General features: G+C 43.0%; 1 protein-coding gene across 3 annotated transcripts in view; it reads right to left on the bottom strand.

Annotated features, from left to right (window-relative positions):
* Positions 1–15,741, bottom strand: part of cntn1b (contactin 1b) — a 750,295-nt gene that overhangs the window by 628,525 nt on the left and 106,029 nt on the right. For all 3 annotated transcript variants that reach the window (XM_072552560.1, XM_072552558.1, XM_072552559.1), the window contains exons 2-3: positions 5,419–5,477; positions 928–991 (exon numbers count right to left, since the gene is read on the bottom strand). The gene's annotated coding sequence lies outside the window, so the exon portion shown is untranslated. The remainder of the gene's footprint in view (positions 1–927; positions 992–5,418; positions 5,478–15,741) is intronic.

Here is a 15,741-nt window from a genome sequence, read left to right as displayed (position 1 = left end):
TCCAGGGACCAATCTAGTGAACTTCGCTATCCCATCCAAATGCAGGTATATCCTTCCTTAAATACAAAGGCTAAAACTGTACACAGTTAACCATCCCACCAAAGTGCTGTACAATTGCCATAAGCTTTATTTACTCTAATACTCCAAATAAAGTCCAACGTGTCATTTGTTTGCCTAACTGTTTGCTGCATTTGCAAGTTAACTTTATACATGCAGACCCAAGTGCCTCTGAACATCAACATTTACAGGTTTAATAGTTACAAAAAAACCTTTCTTCTTTTCACAATTCTTACAAATGAGTGAATAATTTCACACTTGCCTACAATATTGTGACTGCAACCTCATTGCTCACTCATGTAAACTGTTTCAATCTCTCTACAGTTTCTTTGTATCCTGCTCCCAGCTTACATTCCCACTCGCCTTCACTATAGATGGGTACTAAACTTGAACTTAGAAAGATTTTGCCAGCCGACTGAACATGGCCCACGTTATCCCTCACTAACAGGTGCCACTAAGAGTACATTTCCGACCCTCCTCCAACTCCCAACATCCATCCCAAAACTTCTGCCACTAAACTACACACTTCCTCTTGGCTCCCATGTGTGGCCAGAACACCTGAGGGAAACTAATCCCCCTCAGCCTAATGGTAATGGCCACAGCCCTTGCCAAGGTGAATTCTGAATGGCACAGTCCTGTTCTGCAGGAACCACAAGGGGAGACAGTGAAATTCATTGCTTTTCAGATGCAGGGCGATCTTCATATGCAAGTGAGCCCATTAGATCAGACCTTTAGTTTGTGAACTTGACTCTGTTACCCAGTTTTACACATCATGACCAGAAGAGGTTAGCTTCTGGCACAATTCACAAGAATTTTAATGATCCAACACCTCCTCTTAATTTAAATCCAGCAATGGAAACATGGCCTGACCTGTAAAAGATTGGAGGTTGGGGGTCAATAGATCTCTGCCATCTTAGTGCACTTTTCCAATACTCTGGAAAACAAAGGAAAACAGAAACAAGCTTTTAATATCCCAAGGTCATGAAAGGACTATATCAAAATTAAGTACTTCTGCAGTATATTCAGAGCTGTGATATTGATAATTCATCAGCTAATTCACACACAGCAAGACCCCATGGATAACAATAAGGTAATAACCAAGATTTACCTGTTTTAGTTCAGGGACAGATGACTATTCTGGGGTATCTTTTGGGTACAAAAGGAGAGCAGCCTTGATTTTATATTGTTTCTTATTAACAGTGCCTCAGACACTGCAGCACCCACTGCCGACTGCACTGAAGCATCAGTCTAGATTCTGTGCTCCAGTCTGCAAAGTTGATCTCAAATCAACAACAGTCCTTACTTAGAGGTGAGCTCTCACTGAGACATGGACGACATTTGAGACATGGCTTCTGGCTGACAAGATGTATTAATGGGTTGACAGCCTGAGTGAAAGCACACATTTCACGAATTCCATCATGAGTCAATGCCAAATGAAAGCTGATCAAGATGAGTCCATGCTAGTTATTGGACAGCACTGCACCTTCTGCTGTTGATGACAATGGGGGATTAAGTCTCACTGGAGTCAAAAACTCACGGGAAAATTAAAATGATCACTGCAATCAAAAAGCTTTGCTGCACATTCTGTCTGAAGTTTCATGACCACCTGTTCCAGTCTGAACAATTAATTGAAAAGAAAATGTGTCAGTGTCACTTTGGCTGACCTTTCACAGTTTTGCACACCTCTTGACAACAAAGCAACCCTGGACAGAACAGTACGTTTGTGCGGTGCTCTCTTCAAAAACATTATTCAAAAGATCCCAAGGAGACAAGGCTCGAGTTAGAAAATTGAAAAGAAAACAAATGCCTTTCAGATCAGACAGTGGGAAGAAATTACAGTAGTATTTATGCGCACTAAATCATTTCTAAATATTCGGTGGTTTCATTGTTATTCTTTTCATTTTAAACCAGTTAATTGGCACTATATCCCCATGCATCCACTCCTTCCATCACTGATGCTCAGTAGCAACAGTGTGTACTATCTACAAGAGACACTACAGAAATTCACCAAAGGTCCTCAGACAGTACTTTCCAAACCCATGACCACTTCCATCTCGAAGGACAATTGCAGCAGATACAAGGGAAAACCATCCTGACTTAGAAATATATCGCCACTCCTTCACTATTGCAGGGTCAAATCCTAGACTTCCCTCCCTTATGGCATTGTGGGTGAACCCACAGCATGCGGTCTGCAGCAGTTCAGGAAGGCAGCTCACTACCACCCTCTCAAAGGCAATAAATGCTGGCCCAGCCAGCGATACCACATTCCTCAAATGAATAAATGAAAAAACAACTACTGTCCCATTGACCGGTTTGCCTGGTTGGGAGACTGGCATAATGAAGATTTCTGGGTAAACCACACTGCCATGATTCACCAAGTTTATCCAATGTACAGTGATTTATGCCTCACTCCATTCCAGCAACAAATGACAATACAGCTGATTGGAATATTGAAGGGTAAATTTGACCAGGGTCACTGCACCAAAAGGCTTTCCAGAGATTGCTGTTAGAGATGTACATGTGACATGGAATCAGGGCAGTACTGAACTTGACCATGAAATCATTCAACATCAATCACCCTGATCACACTTCCTGTCTAGGGTCACACATGGAAAACTGACTGCTGTGGAAAGCGGAGCACTAGCTTCCAGTGACGCAATCTCTATCTCCCTACTTGGGGAATCTTGGATTCTTGCTAAATTAGATATTAGATTCCCTACCGTGCAGAAACAGGCCCTTCAGCCCAACAAGTCCACACTGACCCAATTCGCCTACTCCCTACTAATGCACCTATCACTATGGGCAATTTAGCATGGCCAATTCACCTGACCCACACATCTTTAGACTGTGGGAGGAAACCCACACAGACACAGGGAGACTGTGCAAACTCCATACAGACAGTTGCCCAAGGCTGGAATTGAACCTGGGACCCTGGTGCTACAAGGCAGCAGTGATAACCACTGAGCCACAGTGCCAATTGCTTATCAACCAGGAACCATTGAGAGGTGACCTGACCAATTGGAGTTAGAGTCATCCCCAGATTTTAAGTTGCACTCAGCACCACTACCTCCACGTAACATTAGACACAGGTCAAACGTCACTTTGTTCTTCCGAAGCATGCCACTCCTATTTTATTCAATAATTACTAACCTACCTCTATCCTTTAAATTTTCCTCAGACAATTCTCCAAAAGTACAAATCCAGTATACTTCCAGCCTCCTACAAATCACTATGTCCAACACTAACCAATTCTTCCCCATAACCTCAAACCAGCTGCACTTGCATCTCCTTCACCATCCAACAAACTTCAGGACTTTAAATCCCAAACACTTTTTCACCAAACCAAGACTTCTTTATTCTCCTCATCACACTCATCTTCCAGGTAATTTTGAATGCCAACTTGGACATTTCACCTAGGTTTCTGAACAATCAGCAGTTACACCTGCACCCGGACACAAAATCCTCGTGAAGTTCCAGATTGGCCTTAGTAGAGCAAAGGAGGAGCCACAGGGCAAAACAGGGCCCAGCAGGAGTTGGTTTTGAATCGAGAGCAAGACCAGCTGCAAGGTTCAGTCTCTTGCAACTAGTTCAGCTTCTCAGTGCTTGTAAAGATTCAGCTAAAATTCAGGTTTGAAAACAAAATGCAGGAGGATCCACAGGGACATCTTGAAGTTTCTATTATTACAGCAAAGCCAACAGCCTCCCTCAAACATTCCTGTAATGAAATTTAACTATTAAGGCTACACTTTTGTTGTAACCATACAGTTGGTGCTGAGGAATATTCTTCAAAATTAGGAACTTACCCTCATTTTTGAATTGAAGGAGAGCGAGATCTCCTGTTCCACTGAACAAAGCTAAATCACCCCATAGTGTTCAGGGATGTGTGGTTTAGGTGCATTAGTGAGGGGTAAATGCATAGTAATAGGGTAGGGGAATGAGCCTGGGCAGAGGGTTGATATGGACTTGTTGGGCCACACTGTAGGGATTTCCACACTGTAGGGATTCTATGAAAACGTCACTTTAATCTGAAAGGCATTGAATCTTAACTTTATATTTGTGTAAATGAGGCCTTGATGTGGGTCTGAATATCATCAGACTGAGATAAAGCTGGATGCATTCTTAGCACATTGATATCGAGGTTGCAATTAGGTTCTGACCAGATTACAAGATGGAGTTTGCTGGCTTGCAATAGCATCTTATCAGATTGTCACAGAACTATTGCTTTATTACTCTTCGATTTCAAATCAGTCCTGAGAGGAGGCAGGGATGCAATGAGCCAAGGGTGGGCCACTTATCTCAAGACATCAACACACATCACTCGTGTGTCACGATCAGAAAAAAAGGGTGAATTTCTGATGCGTAACTATTTACAGAGACACACAGGAAAGAAGTGACATGCCACCTGTGTGGGCATTCTGTGCCCAATGGGGCACCCACTCCCACAACCCTGCCAACCCCCCACCCCCGACAGTACTGTCCCCAATCTTGTGTTTATACACCCATAATCTTCTGAACACCTACCTCACCTTGCCAGGGCTTGGCAAATAGGGTCAAGTGAACACATGGATTTACTTTTGAAGAAAGGGAGGGTTCAAGATTCTGCTTATGGTACCAAATCATCTCTGCCACTGGGACCTTCTTCTCACGTGTAGGTCAGTTGTAGATTCATTGATAGAGATTAACTTTGATGATTAGAGAAAAACTGGGTGAAAATTTAATTGTTGAATGAATTAATCAGAGGCGAGTTGAGCTAACTGGACCTTGTGTTTTATTTCACTGGCTCTCCCTATATTTCTATAACACTATAGTCTCCACTCATATTGCTACAGAGGACAATGCCAATTACTAATCGCTATCATGGGATCACTGCAGTATACGATCGCTGCTTCTAATGGTCAGGAAAACAAATATCAAGATACAAAATGATGTAGTCATGACTCAATTATTTTCTCTCTCTCAAATGCAAAGATGTACAGGTTAATGACATCATAGCAATAGCAGGATGTTTGATGTGCTGGTGAAACCAATATAGTACAGTGTAACAGCTCAAATGGAAAGATGGTTTCCAATCAATCAGTCTCACTCCTTTCCCAGCACACATCCTACAACTGCCAAGAGCAGGGCACCTCCATGCCAACACAGTAAGCTGGCGGGATGCTTCAATAGGGTCTGAAATGGCATTCTAATTCCTGACATTATCACACCAGCTCGACAGGTTGAAGTTCACTGTCTTACGTTTGAGCTGGCAAGGTCAGCTGCAAAATAAATGTGTAGACCAAGCATCATTTAATAAAGGAACTGCAGAGCAATTGTGGCTGACAAAGAGGCTGCTTCAGTGAAATGTAAAAGATTTGCTCTTACCGCATGAGGAGAACTCGGTGTAAGAAAACTGTTCGGGACTTCAGTATTGGCAATGAAACCTGCAGGTGATAACAAAGTGCCAATGGTTAGCAATGGATAGCAACTGACCATAAGAACCAACAGAGGAGGCATGATGGACAAACAGGTCACAGTTCATCTCATTCAGCTCTCCTGTCATCCTCATGGTCGAACAAACTACAGGTCACCAAAGTCAATTTGAAATAAATTTAACAATTGTTCTGAGTCAGCTCACAAAAATAATCTCAAGGTGAAGGACTAGACAACAGCAATTTGGGCGGACTATAACAGTTACCAGAGGGTTTCTGCTGGTCTCCCAAGTCTCCTCGATCTGAAAAGTTTGGGAGTTGGTGGGATGACAGCGATGGGGAATTAAATACTACCTTTGATTTAAGCTATGCCTATTAGTATTCAGGCAGCTGGGATGGGTGTGAAACATGTTAGGTGTAAGGCCTTTAACTTTACCCCAACCATACAATTCAGCTTCAGTTTCTAAAGAGAACAGCCTTCAATTGAACACAATATTTGTGCACACTTGTTATCTTAATAGCAAGAAAATCAGCTGTAGTGAGCTGCTGGCAATTTCATATTATGGTTCCAGGTCAAGGAAATAACACCCGTAGGCCTGCCAAATGTCTCATCGATGGAAACACAATTCCGGCAAAGTTTGCAGAGGGCACTGGACTGTTTTCCAATCTGTTGCAAAGAGGCACAGGAGTCTAAGAAATGCATACTGTAAGCATCGGAAGCAAAATGGTATTTCAAAAAGGCCACCACCCACACCACTTGTACACTGGGTGTATTAAGTTGGCATAGTTTTCGGAGGGATTTTTCCACACATCAAAAGGTCAACTTGTATGCCAACATTCAAAGTAACTCCAGTGATTCAACACATTCAGTATCTAAGTATGGTTGGATGGATACTTACCCATACTAAGACTGCTAATAATTGTAATAGCTTAAAAGGTAATGAGTATTGACATCATATGCGTGATAACATTCTGTTGTTATTGAAGACAATTCCTTGTAGAAAGGTAAAGGACAAAGTAATTGCTATTATAGTTTCACCATTGTAAAGAACCAAAGCTTTGTCTAACATCACAGGTTGGGTTATGCTGGGTGTCCAAGAAAGCTCACTCCCAACTGTGCTCACAAGTGATCACCTGTCTTAATACAATAAGGTGATAGGAAAACTGAATCAAAGGAAGGATTTTCTTCTAAAGCATTTTGTTTGACTGAAGAAAAATATCCTCTTTGCTACTCCCATATTGGAAAAAGGCAGGGAGAATGTGAGTTTTGTATACGAAGACAATTCCTATGCAATAAATGGTCTGTCCTTTGTGCCCACAATACTAGCCATCAAAATCTCTTCTCACAGTTCTGACGCATGTAATTTTTAATTAACATGAATCATACATAAGATGGAGTCTTTTCAACTGGCCTGGATCAGTGCAACCACAACCATATTCAAGAAACTCAACATCACCCTGGATGTCACTTCACCAATGTGTCTAAGCATTTATTACCTTCACCACTAAGGCAAAGCATCAGCAATGTGTGCTACCTACAAGATGTAGCACGGTAGCTTGCCCAGGCTCCTCTGACAACACCTTCCAAACCTGTGACTTCTACGATCCAGAAGGTCAAAGGTCAGTAGACTATGGCAATGCCACCAGCTGCAACTTACCCTCAAAGTCCCAAACCATCCAAATATGGAAATATATCACTGCTCCTTTGCGGTTTCAAAATCCTGGAACAGCTTTCCTTACATCATTGTGGATGTACCTATATATTTAGACTATATCAGTTCAAGGCAGCAGCTCACTACCGAGCTCACTAGGGCTATAGGTGATGGACAACAAATCCTGGCTTGGTGAACAGTGCCCACATCTCAATAACAAATGAAAAATGCCTGTAAGAACCGATAACAGCAGCTAAACAAAAAAACCCAAAGAACTGCAAATGCTGGAAATCAGTAACAAATACAGAACCCCAGAGGTCTGAAAAAGCGTCACCAGACCTGAAACATGAACTCTGCTTTTTCTCCATAGATGCTGACTGATCTGCTGAGTTTTTCAAGCTATTTCTGCTGTTGTTTCTGATAAAAGCAGCTGTTATGACACATTCCAGGCAAGAGAGTGGTGTATTAACAACTTCTAACCTAACTACTGACACTATGACTCTGTTAAACTTTCACTTGTGTCAATGAGTTCAACCTTCTGATAAGTTTACATCGCTTCTTGTAGATTGTTGTGAAATCCCATTTAAAAATTCCCACCAATTAATTTCAGACTGACTGAGGGTGCTGGTAACATCAGAACACTGTTAACGTTGGTACTGAAATGACAGTTTGAATTAGAGTGGTGCTGGAAAAGCACAGCAGGTCAGGCAGCATCCAAGGAGCAGAAAATTCGACGTTTCGGGCCAAAAGCCCTTCATCAGGAATGACCACCTAGTTGGCCCTTCATAACTAGCTGCTCAAAATTCTCATTATTTCCCTTGTATTCTTTGACTGGCTACAGTGTGAGACAGAGCCTTCAGTGTAACATGGAAGTGTTACCACATACTGAGATATCCTGGCATCAGTCCATTAAGGTAAAGAGCAGAAGAACAATCTTAGCATGTTTGAAAATTTTAATTCCTTTCCACCCTAGTCTGATATTTTACTAAAGAACATCCAGCATCTCTTTAAACTGAGTTTTATAGTCATGGAATTAACCTCTCAGATTATCAACACTTTTTAACTGAACTTGTGCAAACATGATGATATCACACATTTTCAGAGCAGGTGGGATTTGAACCCAGGTCTTTTGGCCCAGGGGTAGGAACACTACCACTGCATCCCAAGAGCCCTACTCAGATTTCAGACAGTGTCATATCTGTGAGAGCTGCAGTCCTTGTCACTGGTTGTGCTTGAGGAAGCAGGTGGTAAAGATGTATTTCTTCCATGTGGTTCTCCAGAAACACAATTAAATTTTAATTTGTGACGCTAATTCCAACAATTAGTGTGGAAGCTTATGATCAATTGCACGAGATAAATAGACTAAGCAGTTTTATGTTCAAAAATTATATCAGTCGCTGCCAGATTAAATGTCCAAATTGCGACGACATCTTGGACAATGTGTCATTTCTAAATATTGCAGTCACTAGTCCCTATTTTGTGTGTGTGTGCGCCTGTGTGTGTTTGTGTGTGTGTGTGTGTCTGTGTGTATGTCTGTGTGTGTATCTGTGTGCTTGTGTGTGTCTGTGTCTGTGTGTATGTGTGTGTATCTGCGTGTTTGTGTGTGTCTGTGTGTGTGTGTGTGTGTCTGTGTGTGGCTGTGTATGTGTCTGTGTCTGTATCTGTGTGTGTGCGCGTGTCTGTGTGTCTCTATGTGTGTCTGTCTGTGTGTGGCTGTGCGTGTGTTTGTGTGTGTGTGTGTCTCTGTGTGTGTGTCTTTGTGTGGCTGTGTGTGTGTGTCTGTGTGTTTGTGTGTGTGTGTGTGTGTCTGTGTGTCTGTGTCTGTGTGTCTGTGTGTGTGTGTGTCTGTGTGTGTGTGTGTCTGTGTGTTTGTGTGTGTCTGTGTGTCTGTGTCTGTGTGTGTGTGTGTGTCTGTGTGTGTGTCTGTGTGTTTGTGTCTGTGTGTGTGTGTCTGTGTGTGTGTGTGTGTCTGTGTGTGTGTGTGTCTGTGTGTGTCTGTGTGTCTGTGTGTCTGTGTGTGTGTGTGTGTGTGTCTGTGTGTGTGTGTGTGTGTCTGTGTGTGTGTGCGTGTGTCTGTGTGTCTGTGTCTGTGTGTGTGTGTGTGTGTGTCTGTGTCTGTGTGTGTGTGTGTCTGTGTGTGTCTGTGTGTGTGTGTGTGTCTGTGTGTGTCTGTGTGTGTGTCTGTGTGTGTCTGTGTGTCTGTGTGTGTGTGTCTCTGTGTTTGTGCATGTGCATACCTGTCCGACTGTGTCTTTTTTACTCAATGTTGGGATCTTGGTGTCAACCACCAAGCATTTGTTGCTGATATCTAACTGCCCTTGAGAGGTGGTGGTGGGTTATCTGCAGACCATCTGATGAAGGTGCCCCTGCAGTGCTGTTAAATAGGGAGACTCGGTGACGGTGAAGAGATGGCGATACCTTTCCGAATCAGAATGCTCCATAACTTGGAGCAGACGTTGGAGTTGACGGTATTCTAGAACAGCAGCTGCCCTTAACAGTTACAGGTGCTGGAGGTCATAGACTTTAGACCTACACTCAAGGAAGTTGTGGTGAGTTGCAGTGTATCAAAATAACAACTGAAAGTAGGAGATGGAATGTAGATAAAGTAGGCTGCCTTTTCTTGGAGGGTGTTGAGCTACTTGAGTATGGTTGGAGCTGCACTCATTGAAGCAAGTGGGGTGTACTCCATCACACTCCTTACTTGTGCCTTGTAGATGGTGGACAGGCTTTGGGGAGTCACTGCATGATTCCCACACAAGGAAAGCATGGTTAACACAAAATTGTTCGGATCATTCTACAACACTGGCTCTTGGCGGTCTCTGAAATGAATCCAATGCTGTTTGTGAAGTTCAATAAAAGGGCAATTGCATTTGTGTCTGCCTGAGTTCACTCTCAGTATATTGGCCTAATGGAATTCCCTACGCTCATTCCCCTCAGTTTTTCCTCAACCTTCAGCTTTTTATCGTGAGGTACCAGTCCACTGACATGAGGGGTAATGCTTTCTTTTACACATAGGTGGTTCGTATGTGGAATTAACTGCCAGAAGACGTGGTGGATGCAGGTGCAGTTACAATATCTCAAAGAAATTTGGACAAGTGCATGAATAGAAAGCTTGGAGGGATATGGCCTAAAGGCAGGCAAAAGGGAACTGGTTTAGTTGTGGCAATGGTTGACATGGACTATTTGGACAGAAGGGTCTGTTTCTGTGCTGTATGACTCTGTGACTCCTATTTCTTCAATCCTCAGTAGTTACACTTAATCCTGTTTGTTAATTACAAGAATTCTTTCAGCACATATAAAGTCAACACTTCAAACTTGGTTTCAATTTGTGCTCATAAGCTACTTTTGAGCCATAAGTTCTTTTGAGGGATAGGAACTAACATTAGAGTCCTTGAAGTAGCCAAAAGCACCAGCATCAACACCCAAGCATCTGAAACCAAGCCCGCTGGGCCAGCCACACATTTAGGATACTGGAGTTCAGACTATCAAAGCAAATCATCTTTGCCCAGACCAAGGAGGGCACTCAGAGTCACGGAGATGCATGGAAACAGTCCAACTCACCCACGCCGACCAGATATCCTAACCTAATCTAGTCCCATTTGCTAGCACTTTGCCCATATCTGTCGAAATCCTTCCTATTCATATACCCATCCAGATACCTTTTAAATGTTGTAATTGTACCAGCCTCCACCATCTCCTCTGGCAGCTCATTCCCTAGACGCACCATATCTGCATGAAAAAGATTACCCTACGGGTCCTTTTTAATATCTTTGCCCTCTCACCCTAAACCTATGCCCTCTAGTTTTGGACTTCCCTACCCCAGGGAAAAGACTTTGTCTATTTACCCTATCCACGTCCCTCATGATTTCATAAGGCCACCCCTCAGCTTCCGAACACTCCAGGAAAAACAGCTCCAGCCTCCTTAGCCTCTCCTTCCACCGTGGCAACATTCTTGTCAATCTTTTCTGAACCCTTTCAGGTTTAACAACATCTTTTACCAGAGAGACCATGGCACGGCACGGTGGCACAGTGGTTAGCACTGCTGCCTCACAGCGCCAGAGACCCGGGTTCAATTCCCGCCTCAGGCGACTGACTGTGTGGAGTTTGCACGTTCTCCCTGTGTCTGCGTGGGTTTCCTCCGGGTGCTCCGGTTTCCTCCCACAGTCCAAAGATGTGCAGGTCAGGTAAATTGGCCACGCTAAGTTGCCCGTAGTGTTAGGTAAGGGGTAAATGTAGGGGTATGGGTGGGTCGCGCTTCGGTGGGTCGGTGTGGACTTGTTGGGCCGAAGGGCCTGTTTCCACACTGTAATGTAATCTAATCTAATTGAATGCAGTATTCTAAAGGCACTCGGATGAGAGGATAACAAAGGAAGCATTTCAAAGACTCACTGAGGCTTCCCTCAGGAAATGCAACATAGATGTCAAGAAGAGATCATTGCAATGCAACGTCAATGCACAGAGGGACTGTTGACCAGAATTAACAATTCTTTGGGGAATACCTGTCAGCAAGAGGAAGTGCAAGAAATGCACTGGAGAAAGAAATGCCCACAATTTTAAAGCCAAGGACCAATTCTACCTTCCAGGAAACATCAGCCATACGTGTGGATGAAGATGCTGCTCTCGGCTTGGGGTCATCAGCCCAAGGACTCACAGATCCAATGACACGTTAGCAAGTGATTGACAATGATGACAACAAAATCTGGGAATGTCTCCAGAAGATTGGAGTCTTTGGATCATTCTCACCAATAATGAAAATCGCTCAACAATCTGGCTACATTTTCAAGATTATCTCAAACCAATAGGGCAGGAACATCGCACCTTCACCTTTTTCATTTAAGGAGGAGATTGCTGTGCAGTACTGCATAAATTAGAAATATAATTTGAGTATAGCCTTTAAATCGCGACTCCCATCTGCATTTCCTTCTCTTCGAACATTTTAATTTCAGGTCAAGAGATCGCAGAAAAGCCCAAGGATTGCAACCAAAATTGAAACACGCTGCAACAGTATTTTTCTTCGACAAATTTTGAAATCTTATTTTAGGCAGAAGGCAAAGCAAAACCCTTTCCTGATGTACAATTTCTTGAACATTGGATGGTTGATATTTCACATAAGGGGAGGCATTTGCTTTGAAAACACTTTCGACAGCAGGAGGTATCATGGAAATGTAGAACAATTCACACATGCAAATGCAGAATGAACAAAAGATGAGTCAGGCATGGAATCCAAGCAGAAATTGGTAGATTAATTCCCCATCTGTCTTGAGGTATCTGATGCCAACCAGGGAAGAGTGAACTGTGAGAGAGAAAGACAGACTTGCCTTTCGACTGGGTCTTCTCCTCTAGGAATATCTTGAAGTTCACTGGGATCAATGAAATACTTTATGGAATGTGCTCATGCTCTTAACATAGACAACGTGACAGTCAATTTGCATATCGGAAGTTCTCACAGACAGACAATGACTAGAACATTTTATATTTTAGTGACATTGGTTGTGGGATAAATATTCATCAGGACATCAGAAAGAATTCTCCAGTTCCTCCCTTGAAATGGTGCCCCAGGATCTTGGAAGTCTGCCACAGGAGGGAGGACAGTCTCACCTAAAGGATGACACCTTCGACTGTGCAGCACTCCTCCCATGCTGCACTAGGAGATCAGCCGTCGGTCAGTGCTGAAATCATACCTTACAAATTTATTACAGTTCCTTAAGGAAGTACAAGCAGTTAGATAAAGGGGAACCTGTAGATGCTATGCATTTGTATTTCCAAAATGGCTTCAATTAGGTATAACATATAAGAACAAAACAGCCAATGATTTTTAGGGCAGTATATAAGCATAGGTCAACGACTGGATAATTATTAGGAGACAGAGTTGGGTTCAAGGGAGTATCTGCAGCTTGGTGACTTATAACTAATGGAGTGCCACAGGGATTAGTGCTGAGGCCACAATTATTTGTGATATATATTGATGAGTTGGACAAAAGAAGTGCTGAAATGTTGGAAGCTCGCTCAAACAAAAGGATAACTCGAGGAGTCTATAGATGGATATCGATAGGTTAAGCGAGTGGGCGTAAATTTGGCTGATGGAATGGAAAAATGTGTGGCTGTGTGCTTTGGTAGGAAGAAGAGCTGAATATTGTTTAAAGAGAGAAAGACTGCAGAAAGCTACCTCACAGAAGGATTTTGGGATTTTCATGCAAGTTCAGTGAGCAATGGGAAAACAAATGTAATGTTGAGCTTTATTTTGGAAGCAATGGTATATAAAAATAGAGAGTTCTTACTCAAACTGTACAAGCTGCTAGTCAGACCACGGTTGGAATAGTGTGAACAGTTTCTTATCTAAGAAAGGACTTACTTGTATTGGAGCAGTCCAGAGAAGTTTCACTTAGTTGATTCCAAGTAAGGAGGCATAGTCCTCTGAGGAGTGGTAAGTTGAGCTTGCACTCGCTGGAGTTTAGGAGAATGAAAGGAGACCTCTCATTGGAGGAATGAGAGGATAATTAATCACAAGGATCTGAGGAAGCTTGGCAGGGTAGATACAGAAACATTGTATCCCCTTGTGGGAGAGAGTTAGGAGTCACCCACTTATGAAAGAGATAAGGAGGACTGATTTTCTCTCAGAAGGCAGTGAACTTGTGGAATTCATTACCACAGATGACTATCAAGGCTGGATCATGAAGGACACTAAAGCAGAGATAGACAGATTTTTATTCAGTAGGGACATCAGCATGGAAAAGGTAGGAGAGTGCAGTCAAGGATCATCGGATCAGCCATGATGACTACAATTGTATGGCAGAGTGGAATCAATGGGCTGAAAGGCCTATCTCTACTCCCACATCTTGTTGCCTTATGGACGGAGTAGAATAGAGGTCGAGTGAGGAAACTGTATTAGGTAGTGAGAATGACCTCTTTGTGGATGGGCTAGGATTGGGAGCTACATTTGTGCAGTGACTGGACCTACCGAGGGAAGCTGAGCTCAAAGTTAAAACGATATTGTTAAGGGAGAAAGAGGAGGGATTTATTTTAAGGCTTGGAATTGGTCTGCTGCCATTTGGACATAGAGACAAGTAGAGTTTGATAAATGGAGTGGCTGGAATATTGTGTACAGTTCTGGTCTCCTTACTTGGGGAGGGATGTAGGTGCATTAGATGTAGTTGAGAGGACGTTCACCAGATTGATTCCAGAGAGGATGGGTTTGTCTTATGAAGAGAGATTAAGCTGTTTAGGCTTACACTCTCAGGAGTTTAGAAGAATGAATGGAGATCTAACTGAGGTAATCCAAGTTGGAGGACAGGAAAAATTTCTGGCTGTAACAGGCTGCTCCTTTTTTGAGGTTTTTTTGGTGCTGGAGGTGATTTCCTCGAATTCCAGGAGCAGCAATGACTGTTTTATATGCTGTTGCATTGTTTTGGAACTTTGGAGAAAAAGAAAGTCAAAACAATGGCACTTTTAAAAGCATGAGGAACAGACAAAGGCAGCACATGGCCAGGTCTGTGCAGGAGAGAGAGAGAGAGAGAAAAAAAAAGAGAAAAAGAAACTCACTCTGCTAACTGACACAGCAGTGAACCTACGCAGTTACTGCCTTTGCTGTTTGAATTCATGTATCGCTGGACATCGGAGTGCATCTGGGAAAATTAACAGTGAGATTCACAACTGATCTTTGAGGGACCTGTTCGGGAGATGTCACAGCACAGAGACAGATAACTGAATAGTTTTAAGTGTGGCCGGGGGGCCTTGCTGTAAGTCTGCATTAGTGAATAGAGTGGGCTTTTTCTTGATCATATGTTTTATTGAACAATGTCTCTTGATTAATCTTTAAAATATAAGCCATAAGTATTACGTTAGCCTGGAGCAGTGTTTTGTAGAGGAATAAGACAGTGCTATTTTCTGGGTCTGCAGATTGGGAGAAGCAAAAATGGCCTTTAGGAGAGGAATATGCTCTTCTTGTCGGATATGGGAGTTTAGGGAGAGTTTACGAGTTACTGAGGATTATATCTGCAATAAATGCCATTGGTTGTGAATCCTATCAGATGGGATGGATCGATTGGAGAGACAGAGGCAATGAGGAATTTACAAGAGCAAGGGGATGTGATGGATGGCAGTTATAGGAAGAGGGGGAAAGTCTCAGATACAGTCACATAGATGGGTTAACTCCAGGACAGCTAAGAGAGGTAGGCAGGTAGTGCAGGAGTCTTCTGTGGCTATCCCCATTTCAAACAGGTGTGCTGTTTTAGAAAAGGTAGGGAGCAATGGATTCTCAGTGGAATATAGCACGAACAGCCAAGTTTCTGGTATTGAGACTGGCTCTAATGCAATGAGGGGTACGTCAGGTTCCAAGGGGATTCTCTAGTCTGAGGCACAGACAGACTTTTCTGTGGCCGGCAGCGAAAAATCAGAATGGTGTGTTGCCTCCCTGGTGCCAGAATCAATGATGTCTCAAGAGATTGCAGAATGTTCTCATGGGGGAGAGGGCCTAGCAGGAGGTCATTGTCCACATTGGAACCAACGACAGAGGAAGGGAAAACAATGAGATTCTGAAGGGAGATTACAGAGAGTTAGGCAGGAATTTAAAAAGGAGGTCATCGAGAGTAATAATATCTGGATTACTCCCGTTGCTACAAGCTAGT

The sequence above is a fragment of the Chiloscyllium punctatum genome, chromosome 32 (genome assembly GCF_047496795.1).
Source record: "Chiloscyllium punctatum isolate Juve2018m chromosome 32, sChiPun1.3, whole genome shotgun sequence".
Classification (NCBI taxonomy): Eukaryota; Metazoa; Chordata; class Chondrichthyes; order Orectolobiformes; family Hemiscylliidae; genus Chiloscyllium; species Chiloscyllium punctatum.
The sequence above is the reverse complement of the archived record's forward strand: the minus strand, read 5'-3'. Positions and strand labels throughout refer to the sequence as shown.